The following is a 24,500-nucleotide window of genomic DNA, read 5'->3' on the forward strand; positions in this document are numbered from 1 at the left end:
TTCCTCATTTGAAGTCATGCTTTCTTCAAAACACGTGAGATTGTGTACTCAAGTATCTAAAATAGGTTTACATCATTTTGCCAGATGTCCCCTTCAAATTATGGATTGTTCTAAAATGACTATGGAAGATATTCACAACTGTCATTCCTCAAGTGCCGTGAAAGTTAGAAAGTTTTGGTCTCTCGACATGGCATCCTGGTACTATTGATACCCAGACACCAGGTCATTCATTCATGTTGCTCTCAGCCTCAGCGAACTTTTTCACCAATACCCTTACTGTGTACCAATGGACGAATGCCTTGTAGCTGAAAACTACAGTAAACTGTTCAAAGATAGGCTTGAACAGCTCTAAGATGCATGTGAGAATTGTAGTGTTCATCACTTATTGCTTTTCATTGGCACCCACATCACTACCTATTAGGGGAAATGAGATGTGAAGTATTTTGTGAACATGCAGTTGAGTGAGGGATGCTTCTCTCCATCCTCTGAGCTCACAGGAAAGGTGTGTATCTCATTTTAATTGGACTATTAATGCTTTTATGGAAAGGACTTCTCTCTGTCACTGCCTTGAGCTCCTGTAATGGGAGGGAGCCTTGCCAATGTCACATTGCTTCATAGAGTGGAAGCTGCTGCCAGACGTGTTTGGCTTGGCTTTGCCCACTTCTGTGGTATTGTTGGACCCCCATGCTGGATGCAGCCTAAGTCATTCTCTGACCCTGATCTGCTGGACATTCTTTGTCCATGATTGGGGGCACATCCAAGCCTGGGATTGGGATGGTGTCTTGCTTGTTCTCACTCATGATGAAAATGCTTTAATAGAAGTTAATACATGGCAAGAATAGTGAATGCACACACGGAAATCCTAGAACACACTGTAGGTGAATAAAGAATTGATACTGCTTGTACCCTCCCCCAGTAACAGGCCCTAGGCCACTGGCTCCTCAGCCCACTCCTCAAACTCTATCCTTCCTCCTTGACTGTGGTGTCCTCATATTACTAATATTCAGAGACCAGGTCATTAATGTTTGCTCTCGGCCTTGTGGTAAACTCCATTTCATCCTGAAAATGGAAGTCAGTTACTCTAAGATGTACCTGAACAACTCTGAAATGTGCCAGTTGTTACTAATAAAGGCCGTGGACGTTTTTAGTTACATCACGAGTGGCTACTTTGTTTTTCCTGGTCATGGGGTATAAGCAGATGTTAGTGTCTGGCATTCAGGAACACAATCCTTTGAAGGGCAGCCTTCCCTTTCTCTCCCTTTGTGGCTGTTACTCAGAGAGGCCAAGAGCGACCCTCCAGAGGAATTTGAGGAGAAGCACAAGGTGTTCTCCTGAGTGTTTTTGTTGTACATTCTAAGAGCTGTCTGGTAGGTCAGGACATCCATTAATGAGCTGCTCTCCCATTCATAGGCCCTGAGCTGTCCTTGAGAGACAAGTTCAGAGTTGACAGTAAACACTGTTACCTGCTGTCCAAGGTCCTGTCAGTAGACAAGTTCTCTGGTTGCTAAAGATAACCCGTTCTCACCAGCCCCAGGAGTGTGGTCATCAGGCACTTGTCTTATAGGTGAGATAGAAGGCGGCACAGAGCGAGCCAGCATAGAGCCTCATCAGAGGGGGAGAGCGCTAGGCTTTCCCCAAACAGGCACAGGGTGGGCTGCTCTGTTCTCTTGAGGTCCTGAAGTGTCAGAATACTGCTTTTCACTAAACCGCATCTCCTCATTCTGAGGAAAGCTTTCAGGCAAGCTTGTCTGTTTCATCCCATTCTAAAAATGATGGGAAATATAATGGAAACACATCAGGAGGAATAAGTCTCTTCTGCCCACCTTAGGGTGAAATAAATGCTGAGGTCTTAGGTTTCTGTTCATGTGACTGTTGTAATGTCACTTAATGGATTTCCAGCATTGTGCTCATTGCTGCACTTCTAAATGGGATCTGAATGTAACTTAGCAGCTACCTTTCTCCTGTATGTCTTAAAACTGGCATACTCGATGTGAATATTTTGTAAAAATGATTAATCTGTCCTCAATATTCCGAGTCTTCAGCCCACGGACTGTAGTGAAGCCTGACTGGGAAACACTGGCTTCCAGGTGGATCACCTATGGATTAAATCGGAAGGAAGCTTAGGATGTGTCTGAAACATTTTAAAGATTTTAAAAATATTTTTTGAAAAAAACTTTGAAAGTAATTAAGATCCCTGATTGGGAGGGGGGAAAATCAACACGATGAAATTTAGGAACAGAAATGCAAGAGAAGCTGCTGCACTGGCCCCTTCCACCGAGGGGCACAGCCGGGAGATGAAGCTCATTTTATGATCCCAAGTGTACGCTCTGGTCGATGGAGAATCACCAGTATCAGCCTTATGGTGGAAGGGCCCTGTCCAAAGTCAGGATCAGAAATAGGCCAGCTCATCATGCTTGGCTTTGTTGGTCTTGTAGTTAGACAAGGTCAAGGGCTGGTTTTCGTGAGGGAGACTTTTGAATACTTACAAGTGGACAAAGTTGTCGTCACCAACATGCACCTTGATGAAGTAGTTTGTCCCCGCAGCCACCTGGCTCTTGAATGACACAGCTTTAAACACAGGGAACTTGGTGTTTTCTTTTTCTTCAAGCTGGGACCTCACCTGATAAGCGATGTTCTGAGTCTCGGCAGTGGCTGGCTGCATGGTGGAGGGCGCCCCGCACATCATTTTGGCTGCAACAGAGGGACCCGGCAAGGGGACTGGACTTTTTTTTTTCCTTGCTATAAAAATATTTTATTAGGTGAAACTATGCATGAGGAGATGTAAAGACAAAGAAGTGTATAGGGACACAATGACTATGAGCACATAAAGAATCCACACTGCTTTCCCCCTTTTACCTAGAAAAGGTATTCCCTACAAGTTTAATCAGGGGCAGGGCTGGACTGGACACTGCACTGACCCTCCAAGGGAAAGCTTCCCAGGCCGTCTTTTACCCTTGGAGAGGTGTACTTGGATTTTGTAGTCCTCTTCCAGCCTCTGATGGTGAGGATACAGGTTGTCTTGGTTCCCTGATGCTCCTACTCTTTATTCACCAAAATGGGCTTATTTCTACTAGAAAGCATTTGGGATTAATTGTTGTCCACCATCCAGATTTTCTTTAAATTTGAGCTTCAGCTTATCTCTGGAAACATCTTTTGAATGGTGACTCTATGGATAGTGTTACTTGTGAGCCTGGATCTTCCCCTAAGGCTGGAACAACCTGGGCTCTCAGATGATAGTCTACAGGGGATCATCTTCCAATCCTTGTCTTCGAGTCATTGGACCAGCATCCTTAGATAGTGGTGACTTGAGAGACACTTGTTGATCTGTGGGTTTTGATTCAAGGGTTTAGGGTTTGTCTGAATACATTTTGGGGGAGGTGCTTCACCCAGAGTGTATGAGATCATGGTTGTGGATGAAGGGGCATCCACCTGGGTTGACTGTCACCCATAGTGCCCTAGCAGATGGATGGTTTCCTACACTTGGGCATATTGCTGCTTGAACCTTCAAATAGGAAGTGCAAGGCTGAAGGCAGGTAGGTTGCAGCCAGCTGCCTCCTGAGCTTTCCTTATTGACACCTTAGGTACCTCCTGCAGACAGGGTGAGCCATGGACAGCATGGCTGATAGCAGCATGTTCTCTGGGCAGACAGGGCCTGTCTGGAGACTAGAGCAGAATTTTGAATCTATTTCAGTCTCCCAGTGTCACCCCACTGAGATTCACTGACTATCAGGTAAGGGCAGGAGCACAGGGGTGTTAGGATGATGGAAACTATTCTTTCCGCCTTCCTGGTCTTAACTCTTTCCTAGGTCATGCTTCGTGCTGTTGTGGAGAGTGTGTTTCACACAATGCAGAGCGATGTCGGAGAAAACAAATTGCTCAAGCTCTGTATGAGACAAACTTGGTGTGTGTGGCGGGAAGGGTGGCTCTGCTGCCATTCAGCCTAATGTGAGTCAGGAGCCTTACTGGCAGTGCTGCATGTCAGAACCCCCCTCAAGCCTCACTTTCTCTGGCTGTAATGTTGGTGAGCATGAAACCAGTTCTGTGGGAGTCTACCTTCTTTAGAGAAATGAGCCCAGTGTGCGATGTCAACACTTTGAAAAAGGGAGTCTGATGTTTTCAGCTTAGTCTTATTCTGGGGACATTACTGTTGTGAGATGCATGGAAATAGAAACAAAACCCTTCGTATCTGGAAAACTATTTTTCTTTTCCTCTCTATGCAGTGTTGTTTTAATGTAGACGGTGGCAATATTTCATGTAAACATAGCTCTTAACATTGCAGTCAGTTAGGTCAACTTGACTTTGCAGGGTGTTTTTTATACCTACCTGGGACCTCAATATCTTGTAGTGGGCATGTTCTGTTTAGCTTCGCTGCTTGTGCAACTTTTCCACTAATGACTTCGGTCCTTGATTCTGGAGACAGCATTTCATTTTACAGTATTCCATCCATTTTCAAGTCTGCATAAAAATGGTCATACTCCAAGAAGGGCCTGAGGTTACTGACGATGTCCTTACACACGATGTCCAGGAATCAGAGCAAACAGTCACCAAGGGATGAGATGAACCCTTGACTGACCATCACCTCCTTTTCAGGTAGAGGCACTCACTTAGATTGGTACATGGGCAGTGTCTTGTAGTGGCCTCAGGTGTGAATTCTACCAGTTCCCTTTAGTCTGATTTAATAGTGTGCTTCCACTAACCTGTGAAAACATTGCCTGCATGAAAAACTCAGCTCACTGTACCTAGAGATGATCTGAGTCAAGATGACCATGTATTGAGGTAGGGATGGGTTGAGCTGGAAGATGTAGGTAGAGGTGAGGATGGACTTCAGTTCCCCAGTGGGGGACCGAGAGTAGTATGACCATACAGAATACATAGATCTCCCACAGCCATGCCCTGGAAAAAATGGTGAGAAGTGGAGTATGGCACATCCAGCTTGAGTTGTCACCTTTTCTCTAGTGTGCTAATTTTCAAGTCAGTAACGAGGTCAACTCTATGGGTTATAGGGAAGTATCCAGGCCTCGTATGCTGCTGTGTGGAAGCTCAAGCCTCTTTACTCCAGATGGTTGCCAGGGCTTTCATCTTTCTGTGTGCCTCACCCAAGGGACAGAGCTTGGGCCCCATCCATGGCTGATCACATATGTTATACCTGCTGTAGATCTTGTCTCTATCTCATAAAACCTACGAACCCAACATAACTTTTTCCACTCTCAGATGGGTCTGCTGCTTTCTAGGGGGCCTCCTTGATGAAGGAATTGTGTATATAGATTTGTCTCATGTTCCTGCCTTTCCTCTGATTAAACCCCAGAACCTTTGTGTTCCCACTCTGGCATAGTACATGAGGGATGAGGTACTTGGAGAGGCCCTGCACTAGACATGTGTGAAGAGATGCTCATGGTTTGTTCTTGTGCCTCCCTGGAATGTCTGCGGAGCCCACTGTGAAGTTTCCCAGCTTGGCTCTGAGGTGTGGTGTATTGGTTGTGTTCTTTGTGGAGGGCTGGGTTCTGGTGAATTTATGTCTATTGGCTTTGTTCATCTTGTCATAGTGGGAAAATGACAAGGGTAATGTCCTTTGGAACATCTGTGAAAGGCTCCATCTCTGTTCTTTCCCCTCTGGACTGTTGGAGAGTATGATCTCTCCTGAGTCACGGGATACCTTATTGGAAGCAGGAATGTCTTCTGGGTCATAGTTTGCTATGATAACTTTTCCACAAATGTGTGGTGATGAGGGCAGTGCTTTGGAATTCAGTCTGAGGAAGTAAAGGACTGAATGTAGAATACATGGTCAGTATCCCTAGGCTTCTGAGATGTTTCATTTGTTCCAAAGGTATGAGAAGAGCAGGAAGCTTCCAGCTCCACGGTCAATAATGGCACCTTCTCTAGGCAGGAAGGACTCAGGTTGTAAAGGAAACAATTCTGAAAGCATTCCCGTGCCTATGGTGTGTGGGTGCTGGGCCTGCCTGGCTCCTCTGGGCAAAAGCATGACAGAGCTCACTCCTGTGATGTGACAGCAGCTGCTGGTCTGGCTTTCCAGGTCTCAGCCCACTTGAGACTGATACATGCTGGTGTCTTCTCTTGGCTCTGACCACTTCAAGAACAGTGGCTACCCATAGAGGATGGAGGAGGTTCATAGGTGCTTGTGAAAAGACATGTGTGTGTCTGTGCAGGTGGTTAGTGTCCTGCCTCTGCCAGCAGTGGTGCCAACTACAGCTCCTGATCAGGAGCCTCCTGGTCCACTCTGAAATGGGAGTCCTGTTGGAGCAGTTTAGCATCTGGGTGGAGGATGTTGAGAATGTGTCCAGGGGTCTCTATCAGTTTAGTTGATTCTACAGGAAAGGTGGGGGCAGTTTGAGAATGTTTCTACTTACATTGGCTAGAATAATATGGATGATTGTTTCTACTTTTACTGGTGGGTAGCATTCAGTGAAGTTATCCAATCCTGAGAATACTTTGTGGTGAGGTTTTTTTATTGTATACTTAGTTTCTAATGTCTTCACGTTTGGACTTGAATCTTCTGTAGAAGCTAAGAAATTAATTTCTGAAACCTCTTTGAAAATGAACTGGGCCATAGCCTTCTGTGTCTTCTTCCAGTGTCTTATCATGGTCTCAAATTGCCTGTTATTTACAAATCCTGGCAGCTTTCTGCCAAAATACTGATTGCCAAATTTCTAATTTTCTACATAAAACTACTTAACCTTAGAAAATAATGCAGAACCCATTATTCAAAACAGATGAGTGATTTCTTCCCTATAGTTTCCTCCCCATGTATCAAGGCAATGTTGTCCTAAGTAAAATATTAAGCATTGAGTTACTCTTGCCAATAGACCAGCTCATGTTAATTGGCAGGGTTGATAATGCAGCTGCTCTCTAGTTTCCTCCACTCACACAGCACCTGGGCATTCATGGGATCAGGACACCTAGGTCCATTGGGAGCAGCAAGGAGCTGTCATCTTTAAGATCATTGCATAGACACATAGGTGGGGCTTGAGGGTTTAAGCCCTGCCCATTTCTTGGCTCTTGCCATTGGCTGTTACTTGGTACTTAGGTAGGTGAGCGCCCCAGATTGGTGTATATCAATTACAACCTGTTTTCAAAGCATGAACCTCTCATGAGACTTAGTCATTCTCTAATTGCTGTTTGATTTTTTTTTTTTTTCAAGGAACCCTGCACTGAAGCTCAAACCATTCCTACAATGACAAGTGAGCAATAGTGACAAATCCTATTTCACCTTGTAGTGTTGATGCAGCTGCTCTCACCCACTTTCATCCCAGCTGCTCTTGGTTGTTGAAGGATTTTAGTTACCACTCTCTCATTGTAACCAAACACAGATCAGCCACTGGCCATTTGCAGACTCCAGTGGCAAGAGTGAGGTATGGTAGAGTGTTTTTTTAATTAACCAAAACTAGTCACGGAGAAGTAACCAGATTGCAAAGTAGCCACATGGCCTTTCTCGGGAGAAGGCAAGGGCTGATGAAGGGGAAACTTGATAGAGAGGGCATATAGGAGTTGTGCTGAGTTAAGCGTCTGTGTCTCATTCCAGTGGCTATCTCAGGTCTCAGTGCACCTGGAGCATGGGCTGCATCTCAACAATGGTGGGATTGAGTAGCTGCCTTGAGATAACAAAAAATTATAAAGCTGGGCTTCTCTACTGAGACCAGCTTGGCCATATAGATCCCCACCCAGGTGACACTGAAGGAACTGAGCAGACACTCAGATAGAACAACAAAGTGGGACTACTCAAGGGGCCAGCAGCCTTCCAAGCTGAGAGCCTTGAGTGGCTGACAGCCTTCCAGGCTGAAGGCCTCAAGCAGACTCTGACCCATGCATTTACTCCCTCTGAACAGTTATTATTACTAGCAGGTTTTTGGTATTTTCTCATAACACAAAACATGCCAAATAGGCAGCTGGTGCCCGCTTACCACTGATCAGACAAACTAAAAAGTATTCCCCACGAGGGAGCCACAGAGGCGGGGTCAGATGTCCTGCACTTAAGGAATTGTTTTAACTGGTATATGATATTTATGTATTGTCCTGCCACTTTAGAATGCCCAGGTAAGTTTCTACTGAGGGAAGAGGGGGTGGTGGCTAGGTTTTCCTTGCCATTGTTCTTCCCAGCAGAAAATATATTCTATCATACACTGAGCATTTCTCAATAACTTAACGTTTCTCAACACTTCTCCAGGCTTGGCCTGTCTGTCCAAAGATTAGCTCCTGGAACTGCTAAGTAAGCACATAATTAGAGACTAACATATAGTGAAATGCCAAAAGAAGTATATGGTGGGAAAGGGAGAGACACGGAGTCTATTTTAAGATGGGGGGAAAAGGCTTCTGTAGTTTGCTTTCAGGTAACACCTTGAGACTAGATGGGGAAGAGGCAACAAGTTTGTGTTTTGAAATCAACCTGCTTGGCTACATTGTCTTTAAATGAGACAAAGATTAGTATGCTGTAGAAAATTGTACTTGACATTACTTGTAAAAATACACTTTAAGAATAGGAGAAATAACAAATGCAGAGATTTGATATAAAATTATGCTTTCTCTCCCTCCTTTGTGGTCTGTTTATGGAATGTTCCTTGGTAGACACAGCTCATGGTGACCCCTTCCCTTCCTCCGTTTTGCATGAATATGAGAATAACTGTCTTTGCAGAGAATATCTGGGAAGAGACTAATGGCTTTACATAAACACAACAATCCTACCCTAAATCCCACAACTAACAACTTGACTGCAAACTAGAAATGACCAATGAGGCATGCAAATGGGAAAGTTACAGAAGAGAATTGTGATGATCTGACCAAAACTCAAAAGGCTGAAACAGTCACCTTTGCCTGTTCTGAGGGATAATATGTGAAAATCTGGGGCTATGCTAGACCTACAGCAGTTGAATGAGAAATCTCTACTTTTGGGTGTAGTTGTGAGTTTTCTGATAACGGGCATCTGCAGCTTCTCATTGTCCACATGTAGAAGTGAAAGAGGGGGTTTTGCTCCAATGAAGGGCTGTGAATGATGCTCATTAAATGCTCTTGGCATACACTGCAAGGGAACATGGATTTAAATCTTCATTTTTTTAAATTAAGGCAGTGGGCCTTGCCTGCATCTGTTTGGGAGAGTGTTCTGAAATGTGGCCATATGTCCTGTGCCACTGCTGGTGCCACCCTCCAGACATGCCACATTGAGCATCATGCTCCATTCCACTCTCCTCTTTCCTACTATCAAGCGACCATAGACTAGCACAGTTGGGTTCCTTTGCTGTAGGCCCTTGTGGAAGATTTCACATACCATGTGGGGTCCAAAGCAACGATGTCTTGTGCCTCTCCCAAAATCGGGTGTCAAGTGGATACTTTGTTCTGCATTTGGGTTTGTTTGGCTACCTTTAGTTAACCTCCTCTGTGCAGCTTGATCTAGGAGATACAATATTGTGAGCCCTGAGGGAAAAGTGGCAGGGAGCAGCCTGCACTCCTGTATGTAAAGGCAGATGAGTCCTCATGATTGAACCTGAGGAAGCTGACTGCCCTTAGGTGTAGGGTTCAGCCCTACAGGGTCCTGTGAGCCCCTCTCTACAGATATGGAGATGAGAAACTGGAAATAAGACACAAGACACCAAGAAAGAGTTGGGGCCCAGGGGTCCACTGCCAACCAAACAGCAGAGTGGATGCTCTTTGAGTACTAAGTAGGAGGCTGGGAAGGTAGGGCGAAGCACTGGTGGTCAGTGAAAGGGTCAAGTAAATAATGTGCCTTGGAAATAGGGGGCCCAGGACTTTCAAGTAGCTGAAGTGAGAAGAAAACTTACTGCATCAGTGCTTTTGGCATACTTGTCAAGAATATTAAGGACATTAAGATTTAGGTTACTATTACTAAATCTTCTAAGAAAATGAGGAACCAGGTGCAGAAGCGGAACATGAAAGTAGACATGGAACGTGACCACTGAAGCACAGAACCCATACAGACAAGGCCCCAGATGTTTGTGGGTATCTCTGACAGCCATCAGGCCTACCACAAGAACTTGGAGAAGCAGAGTTTTCTACTAACTCCCCAAGGAAGGAGAGCTCTCGGCCACTTTGGACGTCTCCTTCCCTAGCTGGCTAAACAGCAGGTGCTTTCCCAGCACTGGCACTGCTGCACAGCCGAGGCGCCCTCCAGTAGCCCTTATGTGGGTGTGACAGAGGGCTTAGAGCATCTTGCCTTAGGATCACTTTGTTCACAATGTCACCTCAGTCCCATGCTTCATAACCCAATCACTAGTAAAATTAAGATGTTATACTGAGTATATATATTTTTATGATTATATGTGAATAAATGCTTATATATGATTATAGGAATAACTATGTGCTTATATTTATAAGTCTCTTTTAATTCAATATTTATATGGAAACAGGCTGAGCCTTCAGACCCTTGTCAGCACTTGCAGGGGTCCCCCCCAACACACACTTAGGTCAGTAGGCAGGGACATGAGTGAAGTTCAGCCTCTACTGGGCTGTGAGGTAGGAGCCTGTGGCTTTGGCCTTCAGAATCTTACCCATGACTCCAGTGCTACTATTGGCCAGTGGATTATTTTGGTACACTAAGGTTTTGTAGGGAAAGGGGCCCAAACAACAAACCCAAATGAACTAACTACCCACTTGATACTCAATTTTGGGAGAGGCACAGAACATCATTGCTTTGGACTTTACATGGGCTGGCTAACCTCAATGTGTAGATTGCATCTGGTTTAAATGATTACACCTGTGAAAATACACAAGAATCATTTTTGAAAGCATGTGTCCTCAGTGGGACTTGAGTTTCTCTCTTCCCACCATCTTGGGTTGTTGAGTCAGGACCTCAACAGTGACATCACCAGTCACCCACGTGGAAGTTAGCACTGGTGACGAGCCTTATGTTGCTTATTCTGATGGAGTTTCTTTCATTCCTGCTTACAGGCATCCTGTTCTGCCTGATTGAAATGACCTCCACACCCATACCAGTGCCTCATGAGTATCTTCCCTAAAGAGGATGTGCAAAACTTAGGTATAGGGTCCATATTGGTGGCCATAAATCTGATTCTAGAATTTTCTTGAGGTGGTATGAAAACCACTCACCCCCATTCAAACTAAATGTGATCCAGGTTGGAAGAGAACAGCCTCTTTGTGAAGAGATCTGTTCCCTCTGACACAATCCTCCAGTGAAGTGGAAATGGGTTGTTTTGATTACCTGCAGTCAGTAGTTTTGAGTGACACCTTAAAATTGAGGCATGTCTGCACGAAGAGTGGTAGGTGTGTGGTGTCTTGAACTGTGCTGAATTTCCTCGATTGGCCCCCTCACTCACCCAGCCTCTGATTCCTCATATGGGAGGATCTGGGTGCTACTGACTTAAGGAGTGAGCAGCGGAGGAGGAGAGGCCATTTCTGTAACTTTGACAGGGTCATTAGTTCATGGGACAATATCAATAGAGATGACTTTCCTGCTGGCCATGGGGTTGAAGCAGACATGGTGGCCAACCTTCAAGAACGTGACCTTGAGAAAGATGCAGCTGGTCCCTGCTTTCCTTTGTGGCTACTATTGAGTGAGGCATATTTTGTTAGAGGCATGGCAGAGAAAGTGTAGCACTGTGATCCTTGAGCCTTCTGATGGCTATACATTCTCAGAGGTGACCATTAATCTAGAGCATGTCACTGATGAGTGGCTCTGCCATTCTCGAACCCTGAGCTCCATTTGAGGGGGGAGAATGGTAAGAAGTTGAAGGGGGGCATCTGAACCTTAGTCAAGGATTTGTCAACGGATAAGTCTGCTAGTCTCAGAAGTCACCTATTCTCACCAGCCCCAGGGAGTGTGGATGTCGGGTACCTGCCTTGCAGGTGTGATGGAAGGTGGCACAAAGTGAGCCAGCATAGAGCCTCACTGGGGATGAGGTGGAGGAAGAGCTCTAGGCTTTTCCCAGGCAGGTAGGAGAGGCTTGTTTTCTTTCCTGGGACACTGAATTTTGTCATGTTGCCCCTCAGCTCTATAGGATCTTCCCACTCTGAGGAAAACTTCCTTTGAGGCTTGATTGTTTATATTTCATTCTGCTATGAAATTCCATTTGACCCAGCAATCCCATTACTGGGTATATATCCAAAGGATTATAAATCGTTCTACTATAAGGACACATGCACACGAATGTTCATTGCAGCACAGTTTACAATAGCAAAGACCTGGAACCAACCCAAATGCCCATCGATGATAGACTGGACAGGAAAAATGTGGCACATATACACCATGGAATATTATGCAGCCATCAAAAACGATGAGTTCGCGTCCTTTGTAGGGACATGGATGAACCTGGAAACCATCATTCTCAGCAAACTGACACAAGAACAGAAAATCAAACACCACATGTTCTCACTCATAGGTGGGTGTTGAACAATGAGAACAGATGGACACAGGGAGGGGAGCACTATACACTGGGGTCTGTTGCGGGGGAGGGGGGGATAGAGGGGAGTGGGGAGTTGGGGAGGGATAGCATGGGGAGAAATGTCAGATATAGGTGAAGGGGAGGAAGGTAGCAAATCACACTGCCACATATGTACCTATGCAACAACCTTGCATGTTTTTCACATGTACCCCAAAACCTAAAATGCAATAAAAATAAAAAAAAAAATAAATAAAAAAAAGACAAAGCCTTTGTTTTTCCAGGCTGGAGTGTGCAGTGGCATGATCTTGGTTCACTGCAACCCCCGCCTCCTGGGTTCAAGTGATTCTCCTGCCTTGTCCTCCCAAGTAGCTGGGACTACAGGTGCCCACCACCTGTAGTCCAGCTAATTTTTGTATTTTTAGTAGAGACAGGATTTTGCCATCTTGGCCAGGCTGGTCTCGAACTCCCAGCCTCCCAAAGTGCTGGGGTTACAGGTGTGAGCCACCGCACCCGACAGTATTGTGCTTTTTTAAAAAAGTTCTAGTTTTAAGATACATAATAGTAACTTTAGAGGTAGAATAGTATGATTCTCGAGTTTGCCTTAAAATAACCCAACAGTGGGATTGGGTGGTAAGTGAGAACAGAAGTAAAACAAGATGAAAGACATACATTGATGATTGTTGGAGCCAACAATGGATACGTGGGCGTTATGCCTTTCTGCTACTTTGCATATAATTTTTAAAACTTTATTACGCAATTTTTTGTGCTTTTTGATAATATTGAGTGGCGACCTTCCTGACAAATTAGCTGCAGCTGTTGTCAAAGAAGTTCTTAAGGCTCACTATTTCCCCTAAGAAAGAAGCTGAAAATTTTTCTTGGTCAGTTACAGGTTTAGAGTAGAAGGTCTATGGGATTCTGGGAATAAAGTCACCTAGAACTCACTTGATAACTGCTTTTTGTTGAGTCTCCATGATTTGCTGATGGGGCTGTCATCTATTAAATTGCTGAGAGAATTGCCCCATAGGCTTCAACCTTTGACAAGATTGTTTTAGCAGCTGTAAGTTTACAGCATTGCATAAGATCTCAGGGGCATCACCTCAGCATACACTTGGGGAGGGATAGCATGGGGAGAAATGCCAAATATAGGTGAAGGGGAGGAAGGCAGCAAATCACATTGCCACGTGTGTACATATGCAACAACCTTGCATGTTCTTCATATGTACCCCAAAATCTAAAATGCAATTAAAAAAAAAAAAAGCAGCACCTGCTCCCAGATGCCATCGGCTTCAAAGCTTTGGTTTATTTCAAGCAGAAAGAAAGGAAAAAGAATTGTTATTGCAGTGTTTGGGGCCACACGCAGTCCCACAGGTGCAGCCATATTCTTGCAGGTTCAAACAGTATTCATGAAAGCATCTTTTCCTGAAAATACAGGGGGTAATGGTAGGGGAAATTGACATTAGAACACAGCGAAAACATTGCAATAAATCTTCCACGGCAGCCATCTCAGTATCATCGACATAAACATCAATATTTTCCACGGCAGCCATCTCAGTATCATCGACATAAACATTAACATCTTCCACGGCACCCCTCTCAGTACCATAGACGTAAACATTAGTATCTTCCACGGCAGTCATCGCAGTATCATCGACATAAACATCAATATTTTCCACGGCAGCCATCTCAGTATCATCGACATAAACATTAACATCTTGCACAGCAGTCATCTCAGTATCATAGACGTAAACATTAGTATCTTCCACAGCAGTCATCTCAGTATCATTGATTTAAACATCAATATCTTGCACAGCAGTCATCTCAGTATCATAGACGTAAACATGAATATCTTCCACAGCAGTCGTCTCAGTATCATAGACGTAAACATTAGTACCTTCCACAGCAGTCATCTCAGTATCATAGATGTAAACATTAGTATCTTCCACAGCAGTCATCTCAGTATCATTGATTTAAACATCAATATCTTCCACAGCAGTCATCTCAGTATCATAGACGTAAACATGAATATCTTCCACAGCAGTCATCTCAGTATCATAGACGTAAACATGAATATCTTCCACAGCAGTCATCTCAGTATCATAGACGTAAACATTAGTATCTTCCACAGCAGTCATCTCAGTATCATTGATTTAAACATCAATATCTTCCACAGCAGTCATCTCAGTATCATAGACGTAAACATTAGTATCTTCCACAGCAGTCATCTCAGTATCATAGACGTAAACATTAGTATCTTCCATAGCAGTCATCTCAGTATCATAGACGTAAACATTAGTATGTTCCACAGCAGTCATCTCAGTATCATAGACGTAAACATTAGTATCTTCCACAGCAGTCATCTCAGTATCATTGATTTAAACATCAATATCTTCCACAGCAGTCATCTCAGTATCATAGACGTAAACATTAGTATCTTCCACAGCAGTCATCTCAGTATCATAGACGTAAACATTAGTATCTTCCACAGCAGTCATCTCAGTATCATAGACGTAAACATTAGTATCTTCCATAGCAGTCATCTCAGTATCATAGACGTAAACATTAGTATGTTCCACAGCAGTCATCTCAGTATCATCGACGTAAACATTAGTATCTTCCACAGCAGTCATCTCAGTATCATCGACGTAAACATTAGTATCTTCCATAGCAGTCATCTCAGTATCATAGACGTAAACATTAGTATCTTCCACAGCAGTCATCTCAGTATCATAGACGTAAACATTAGTATGTTCCACAGCAGTCATCTCAGTATCATAGACGTAAACATTAGTATCTTCCACAGCAGTCATCTCAGTATCATTGATTTAAACATCAATATCTTGCACAGCAGTCATCTCAGTATCATAGACGTAAACATGAATATCTTCCACAGCAGTCGTCTCAGTATCATAGACGTAAACATTAGTATCTTCCACAGCAGTCATCTCAGTATCATAGACGTAAATATTAGTATCTTCCACAGCAGTCATCTCAGTATCATTGATTTAAACATCAATATCTTCCACAGCAGTCATCTCAGTATCATAGACGTAAACATTAGTATCTTCCACAGCAGTCATCTCAGTATCATCGACGTAAACATTAGTATCTTCCACAGCAGTCATCGCAGTATCATTGATTTAAACATCAATATCTTGCACAGCAGTCATCTCAGTATCATAGACGTAAACATGAATATCTTCCACAGCAGTCATCTCAGTATCATAGACGTAAACATTAGTATCTTCCACAGCAGTCATCTCAGTATCATTGATTTAAACATCAATATCTTCCACAGCAGTCATCTCAGTATCATAGACGTAAACATTAGTATCTTCCACAGCAGTCATCTCAGTATCATAGACGTAAACATTAGTATCTTCCATAGCAGTCATCTCAGTATCATAGACGTAAACATTAGTATGTTCCACAGCAGTCATCTCAGTATCATAGACGTAAACATTAGTATCTTCCATAGCAGTCATCTCAGTATCATAGACGTAAACATTAGTATTTTCCACAGCAGTCATCTCAGTATCATAGACGTAAACATTAGTATCTTCCATAGCAGTCATCTCAGTATCATAGACGTAAACATTAGTATGTTCCACAGCAGTCATCTCAGTATCATCGACGTAAACATTAGTATCTTCCATAGCAGTCATCTCAGTATCATAGACGTAAACATTAGTATCTTCCACAGCAGTCATCTCAGTATCATAGACGTAAACATTAGTATGTTCCACAGCAGTCATCTCAGTATCATAGACGTAAACATTAGTATCTTCCACAGCAGTCATCTCAGTATCATCGACGTAAACATTAGTATCTTCCACAGCAGTCATCTCAGTATCATAGACGTAAACATTAGTATCTTCCACAGCAGTCATCTCAGTATCATAGACGTAAACATTAGTATCTTCCATAGCAGTCATCTCAGTATCATCGACGTAAACATTAGTATCTTCCACAGCAGTCATCTCAGTATCATAGACGTAAACATTAGTATCTTCCACAGCAGCCATCTCAGTATCATAGACGTAAACATTAGTATCTTCCACAGCAGTCATCTCAGTATCATCGACGTAAACATTAGTATCTTCCACAGCAGTCATCTCAGTATCATAGACGTAAACATTAGCATCTTCCACAGCAGTCATCTCAGTATCATCGACGTAAACATTAGTATCTTCCACAGCAGTCATCTCAGTATCATAGATGTAAACATTAGTATCTTCCACAGCAGTCATCTCAGTATCATCGACGTAAACATTAACATCTTCCACAGCAGTCATCTCAGTATCATAGATGTAAACATTAGTATCTTCCACAGCAGTCATCTCAGTATCATAGATGTAAACATTAGTATCTTCCACAGCAGTCATCTCAGTATCATAGACGTAAACATTAGTATCTTCCACGGCAGTCATCTCAGTATCATCGACGTAAACATTAGTATCTTCCACGGCAGTCATCTCAGTATCATCGACGTAAACATTAGTATCTTCCACGGCAGTCATCTCAGTATCATAGATGTAAACATTAGTATCTTCCACGGCAGTCATCTCAGTATCATCGACGTAAACATTAGTATCTTCCACGGCAGCCATCTCAGTATCATCGACGTAAACATTAGTATCTTCCACAGCAGTCGTCTCAGTATCATCGACGTAAACATTAGTATCTTCCACAGCAGTCGTCTCAGTATCATAGACGTAAACATTAGTATCTTCCACAGCAGTCGTCTCGGTATCATCGACGTAAACATTAGTATCTTCCACAGCAGTCGTCTCAGTATCATAGACGTAAACATTAGTATCTTCCACAGCAGTCGTCTCAGTATCATAGACGTAAACATTAGTATCTTCCACAGCAGTCATCTCAGTATCATCGACGTAAACATTAGTATCTTCCACAGCAGTCGTCTCAGTATCATCGACGTAAACATTAGTATCTTCCACAGCAGTCGTCTCAGTATCATCGACGTAAACATTAGTATCTTCCACAGCAGTCGTCTCAGTATCATAGACGTAAACATTATCTTCCACAGCAGCCATCTCCGTATCATCGACATAAACATCCATATCTTCCACAGCAGCCATCTCAGTATCCTTAACATAAACATTAATAAAGCATTATAGTTTGATATGGTTTGTCTCTATGTCCCCGCCCAAATCTCAGGTCGAATTATAATTCCCATGTATCAGGGAGGGCCCTGTTGGGAGGCCATTGGAACATATAGGTGAATTTTCCCTTGCTGTTCTCGTGATAGTGAGTTCTCACAAGATCTGAGGGTTGAAAAGTGTGTGGCACTTCCCCCTCTGGTACATGCACTCTCCTTTCCCTGCCACCATGTGAAGAAGGCACTTGCTTCCCCCTCACCTTCCACCATGGTTGTAAGTTTCCCGAGGCCTCCCAGTCATGCTTCCTGTTAAGCCGGTAGAACTGTGAATCAATTAAATCTCTTCATAAATTACCCAGTCTCAGGTACTACTTCATAGACGTATGAGAGTGGACTGATTTGTAATCCCAACAACCAATAAATGTGTTACCTTGTCAAATCTAATTTCACAAATTGATTATATTAAGAGCATTGATTAATTTTTTCTTTATGTCTCCTTGAAATTAGATCATTTCCAGGTTTAGGTGTGCCTCCCAGCAAATAAATTCTGTTTTCAGAACAGCATTACCCCCTGTATTTTCAGAAAAAGATACTTTCATGAACACTGTTTAAACCTGCAAGAATGTGGCTGCACCTGCGGGATCGCGTGTGGCCCCAAACACTGCAATAGCAATACCTTTTCCTTTCTTTCTGCTTGAAATAACCCAGAGCATAGAAGCTGATGGCATCTGGGAGCAGGTGCTGCTTTTTTTTTTTTTTATTGCATTTTAGGTTTTGGGGTACATGTGAAGAACATGCAAGATTGTTGCATAGGTACACTGTTTGAAACCATTCAAGTTATTGGATTAATTTTTAGAGTACCTTAGAAATTTACAAAAAAATCCCAAGACTTTTTATCCAGGGGTGTGCTAGTAAATGCAGCTCCCTCTCTTAACATGTTCTGATTTGTAGTGTTTGCTGGTTTTCATGACATAAATTCTCCCACCATGGCCTATTTGGAGCTACCAATGTGACATCGCTGAACACAGAGATGGAAAGAGAATAATTAAAAAGAAAATAATTTTCCACATCAGCATTCTAGAATAGGTTTTTCTTGAGTCCTTATGGTCATATTGTGCATACTTGCTACATGGTTCCCTTAACATGTAAGAGTCAAATACTGTTCTTTTATCTGGGATTTTACGGCTTATAACTTCTCCCACCGGCCGCCTAACTCCACCAGGTCCTTCAATATTTTTATCACACAATTGCATATGGTGATTCTGCCTCTGACCCGTGCTGGCAGTCATATCTGTTTCTACCACATTTTCTGTACTGTGGGGTTCATGTGCCTCATGGCTCACTCCAACCTCTCCTCTACTCTTAAAATGCATCAGTTAAGTTTATCAGCTTACCTTTTTCAACACGTAAATCTAGCATTATTTGCTGAATGTATCTTTTTTATTTCTAGTACTCCTTTGATTTTGTTTTGTTTTAACTCATGTTAAGCCCCAAAAGGGAGAATCTGGAGTACGTTTGAAAAACAAATCGGAATACAGTGCCTCAAAGCCTCTGTTCAAACATCCCACTCCTAAGTGGAGTACAGTTATGAAGCCTAATTTTTTTTTTCTCTGATTCACCAGGCTTCTGTTCTCTGGAGGTAATTATTTATCTTAAGTGTTAACTTTACCTTGATATAATTGTGAATGCAACACACATACATACACATATAGTCAGAAGTCAATGTTTATGGTACACTGATTTTAATAGTCTTGAGTGCTATGGATTTATAAGTTCACAAGAAACTAGAAAATCATACATAGAAGCAATGTGGACTATGAACATTATTTTTTAGAAGTACTATCCTAGAAATCCCCAGAAAACTAAACTATCTCACTATGGTATTAGTCCGAGTTAATTAGGCTTTTTTTTTCTCTTTTTAAATTGTATTTTAAGTTCTGGGGAACATGTGCAGATCTTGCAGGATTGTTGCATAGGTGCACACATGCCATGGTGGTTTGCTGCCTCCATCCCCCCATCACCTACATCAGGCATTTCTCTCAGTGTTATACCTCCCCAGTCTCCCCACCCCCTGCTGTCCCTCCCCTAGGTCCCCACCCCCAACAGACCCCAGTGTGTGATGTTCCCCTCCCTGTGCCTGTGTTCTCATTGTTCATCACCCACTTATGAGTGAGAACATGTAGTGTTTGGTTTTCTTCCTGTGTCAGTTTGCTGAGAATGAGGCTTTCCAGATTCATCCATGTCCCTACAAAGGACACGAACACATCATTTTTTATTGCTGCATGGTATTCCATGATTTATATGTGCCACATTTTCTTTGTCCAGTCCATCATTGATGGGCATTTGGGTTGGTTCCAGGCCTTTGCTATTGTAAACAGTTCTGCAGTGAACATACATGTACATGTGTCTTTATAATAGAACAATTTATAACACTTTGGGTATATACTCAGCAATGGGATTGCTGGGTCAAATGGAATTTCTATTTCTAGATCCTTGAGGAATCGCCACACTGTCTTCCACAATGGTTAAACTAATTTACATTCCCACCAACAGTGTAAAAGTGTTCCTATTTCTCCACATCCTCTCCAGCATCTATTGTCTCCATTAATAAGTGCCATTCTAACTGGTGTGAGATGGTATCTCAATGTGGTTTTGATTTGCATTTCTCTAATGACCAGTGCTGAGCATTTTTTAATGTTTTTGGCCTCATATATGTCTTCTTTTGAAAAGTGTCTGTTCATATCCTTTGCCCACTTTTGAATGAGTTTGTTTTTTTCTTGTAAATCTGTTTTAGTTCTTTGTAGATTCTGGATATTAGGCCTTTGTCAGATGGGTAGATTGCAAAAAAAAATTCCCATTCTGTTGGTTGCCAGTTCACTCTGAGGATTGTTTCTTTTGCAGCACAAAAACTCTTGAGTTCAATTAGATCCCATTTGTCTAATTTGGCTTTTGTTTCCATTGCTTTTGGTGTTTTAATCATAAAGCCCTTGCCTATGCCTATGTCCTGAAGGGTTTTGCCTAGGTTTTCTTCTAGGGTTTTTATGTTGTTAGGTCTCACGTTTAAATATTTAATCCATTTGGAGTTAATTTTAGTGTAAGGGGTAAGAAAGGGGTCCAGTTTCAGCTTTTTGCACATGGCTAGCCAGTTTTCCCAACACCATTTATTAAACAGGGAATCCTTTCCCCATTGCTTGTTTTTGTCTGGTTTGTCAAAGATGAGATGGTTGTAGATGTGTGGCATTGCTTCTGAGGCCTCTATTCTGTTTCATTGGTCTATATCCCTGTAGTATAGTTTGAAGTCAGGTAGCATAATGCTTCCACCTTTGTTCATTTTGCTTAGAATTGTCTTGGCTACGTGTGCTCTCTTTTGGTTCCATATGAAGTTTAAAGTGTTTTTTTCCAGTTCTGTGAAGAAGGTCAAATAAAGGGTATTCAATTAAGAAAAGAGGAAGTCAAATTGTCTCTTTTTGCAGATGACATGATTGTATATTTGGAAGACCCCATCATCTCAGCCCAAAATATCCTTAAGCTGATAAGCAACTTCAGCTAAGTTTCAGGATACAAAATCAGTGTGCAGAAATCACAAACATTCCTAAACACCAGTAACGGACAAACATCCAAATCATTAGCGAACTCCCATTCACAATTGCTACCTGGGAATACAACTAACAAAGGCCGTGAAGGACCTCTTCAAGGAGAACTACAAACCACTGCTCAAGGAAATAAGAGAGGACACAAACCAATGGAAAAACATTCTATGCTCATGGTTAGGAAGAATCAATTAGGCATTTTTGAAAAAAAAAAACCACGATATTAAGAATTTGTCAGATAAATTTAACACACACTCCTAGCAAAGTTTTAAGGAAAATGGAAGAAGGTGTAGAGCCACATAGTTTGCAATATAGTATGAGTTTCCAAGAAATAATAGATACTAGGTTATGTTCAAATAAATTGAACATCTGTTTGCACTTAGATAATAAATGTTTAGGTTATAGCAAATTACCTGCTCTTTGAGGCAAATGTTAGGATTTAGAGGCATGTTATATAGGCATTGTTTTAAAAGCCAAAATCTTGCATGAAATAAAATCTAACATGTTGGGTTTGCATTTTCATTTCACCTGATAGTCATATATGTTCACCCTGATTCTATCTTTGAAATCCCCAAATCAAGGCAATTTAAATTGTCTAATGTTTTAATTGGATTATGTTATTATGTGAACTAGAATTACAATGTAATTATTTTAAGTCATTTTACCTCATAATCTTCAAACCCTCTAAACTATGTTCAGAAGAGTTCCCTACAGGTCTTTTTAGGATCTCTAACACTGGATCTAATGCCAATTTTCACATTTTTGTTCTTCTTTAACTCAGTGGGGATGCTGAGGATTTTACACTTCAATTAGATCTTTGCTTTTCTCATGGAAAAGCTTTAGAAAAAGAAACAAGGAATTTCAAGGCAATTCCATTAACTTGCATCAAGAGGGAAAAGAAGCTATGAAAAGCTTACAACTTGGAATAGTATTAATAGCATTATCAGATGGAATGTGAATCATGTAAATTTCACACCTAAAGTAATCTCAAAATAGGGTTTAACTCTGGCCAGCAGTGGACAGGTAGGTGAGGGAAGAGAGTATCTTATAATATCAATACTTTCTATCTTACAAAAATGTAAGTGAAGATAAATAAAATATCAACAATTCTTAAGTGTTTGTTTTGAAACAATTTTTAAAATTTTAATAGAGGGTTCTCCCCATTTATAAACAAGAATTTCCTACAGGTAGACTAGTCCTTAAGTCCCAGGAAAACTTCTTTGGGAGCTGGAGAAGGCAATGGTTATAACAGCCTCTTACGTACAGTGCCCCTTGTCCCTTAAACATCATTTCTCCTTTTTTAAAAAATTAGATTTAAAAAAAATTAAGTTTTATACATATCAGGTACATAAAACATTTGATACAGGCATAACATGTAAAATCACATCAAGGTAAATGGGGTATCCATCACCCGAAGCATTTATCATGCTGCATTTGGCAGCAGCATAATGGCCTGGGCCCATTATGGGTCGAGGGATCAAGATTTTTCCCTGGAATCAAAAATGTGGTAAAGCTTCCAGAGAAAAGGAAAACTCCTATAAGCAATAAGAGTTGATACCTTAGCTTCTAGGATAGAATGATAGAATTTATCCAACCTGAAGAATAGGGAAAAATACTGGAAAAAATGAAGAGCCTCAGGAACTTGTGGAATAATATTGAAAAAGCCAATATCTAGGTAGCAGGAGTCCTAAAGACAAAGAGCAGAGAATGACAGGTAAAAATATTTGAAGAAATGACAGCAGAAACATTTTCAAATGTAGGGAAAGATATAAATGTCCAGATCTAAGAAGCTCAGCAAACCCTAAGTAAGATAAACACGTGAAAATCATGGCGAGGCACATCTTAGACTGGTATCACAGGGCTTAATTTCTCCCTGCTTTGTTTTTTCGGCTTGAATACACATATTGTCATTAAACTAGTTTTAGAAGAGTTGTTTTGAGATAGTATAACAACACGGAACACATAATGGGAGATGGGAGGAAGGCTGGACAGGAGCGTGGTCCAGTGGACAAGAATTTCTCATGTGGGAGGAAGAATGAGAAGCATCCCCATTATCTTTAATACTCCTTTAATCCACAGAGGTATAATTCACAGTGCTAACACTGAACTAGAAGCCAGAAGACCTGGGTTCTGGGTCAGCCACTGAGTTTCTTGTCACTAATATGAAGTCAATTCACATCTCCCCTGGCACTCTAGATGACTTTCATAATATAGTGATACTATTTAAATTAGCTGACAGTTTATAAAGTACTACCAGGAAGCACTGAGGGTTCATGGAGCGATATAGAACTAAACAGGAAGTCCACAGGCTAGAACTTTATTTTGACTAATTGAACACTGCCATCTGCTGCACAGATCTGGGAAATAGCAGGTATTAGATCTCCAGGAGAAAGCAGATTCCTTCAAAATAACAAGTTTGCTTCCTTTATTTCTTGTCCCTTTGACTTCACTTTCCAAGTAAAAAGGCACAATATATCTAGTTCAATTCCTATGAGGTAGCTGTAACACTTAAAACTGAAATGTCAACTGTAGAGTACATTCGACATTGAAAGAATAATTAGAAAATAACTTGGTTTTGAGGGGGTCATGATTAAGAAATGATATATTGGTTCTATTTGTAGAATTATAGTGCATACAAATCAGCGACCAGTCAGCAAAGAAAACTGAAAACTCGATTCTTTTTGTTGTTGTTGTTCTTTAAGTTCTGGGGTACAGGTGCAGGTTTCTTACATAGGTATTCACGTGCCATGGTGGTTTGCTGCATCCATCCCCCCATCACTTACATTCGGTATTTCTCCTAATGTTATCCCTCCCCAATCTACCCACTCCCTGCTATCCCTCCCCTAGCCTCCCATCCCCAACAGATCCCAGTGTGTGATGTTCCCCTCCCTGTGTCCATGTGTTCTCATTGTTCAACAGCCACTTATGAGTGAGAACGTGCGGTACTTGGTCTTCTGTTCTTGTGTCAGTTTGCTGAGCATGATGGCTCTGTATTCTTTTGCCTTCAGTCTGTTGTCTTCAAAACAAACAAACAGCTTCTTGTGCCTTTCCCTCCCCTCTTTTCTTCCATTATCTTTCTGCTTGTATGCACAAGGTAAGACTTATTTCATAAGAAACAAAATGCCAGTGTTTTCTTAAGCCATAATGTGAAACCAGTGACCCTGTGGCCACATGGCACAGAACACTAAATTTTGGTCCCATGGCTGACATTTGAAGGTGACTAAAAGTAATGCCTGTGAAACATGGTATCTATCTGGGATGGCCATTTGATCTCTGAATAAAAGGAATTTTGTATACTCCACAGAACTCCTACCTATAGTAAATTAATTTTCAGTTTTAAATGTGGGCAAAAAGGCATTTTTTCTAAGATTTTAAAACTAATTCTTATTTTTAAATGGCTTACCAATATTTGTCAGTACATTTTACATG

At 41.8% G+C, this 24,500-nt stretch overlaps 1 pseudogene; it reads right to left on the reverse strand.

Moving 5' to 3' along the window:
- Positions 1 to 2,389: 2,389 nt before the first annotated feature.
- Positions 2,390 to 2,686, reverse strand: LOC105727226 (cystatin-B-like; annotated as a pseudogene).
- Positions 2,687 to 24,500: the final 21,814 nt, after the last annotated feature.

This window comes from Aotus nancymaae, unplaced genomic scaffold, assembly GCF_030222135.1.
Source record: "Aotus nancymaae isolate 86718 unplaced genomic scaffold, 86718_ANA_hifiasm-v0.15.2.pri h1tg000006l, whole genome shotgun sequence".
NCBI classification, from domain to species: Eukaryota; Metazoa; Chordata; class Mammalia; order Primates; family Aotidae; genus Aotus; species Aotus nancymaae.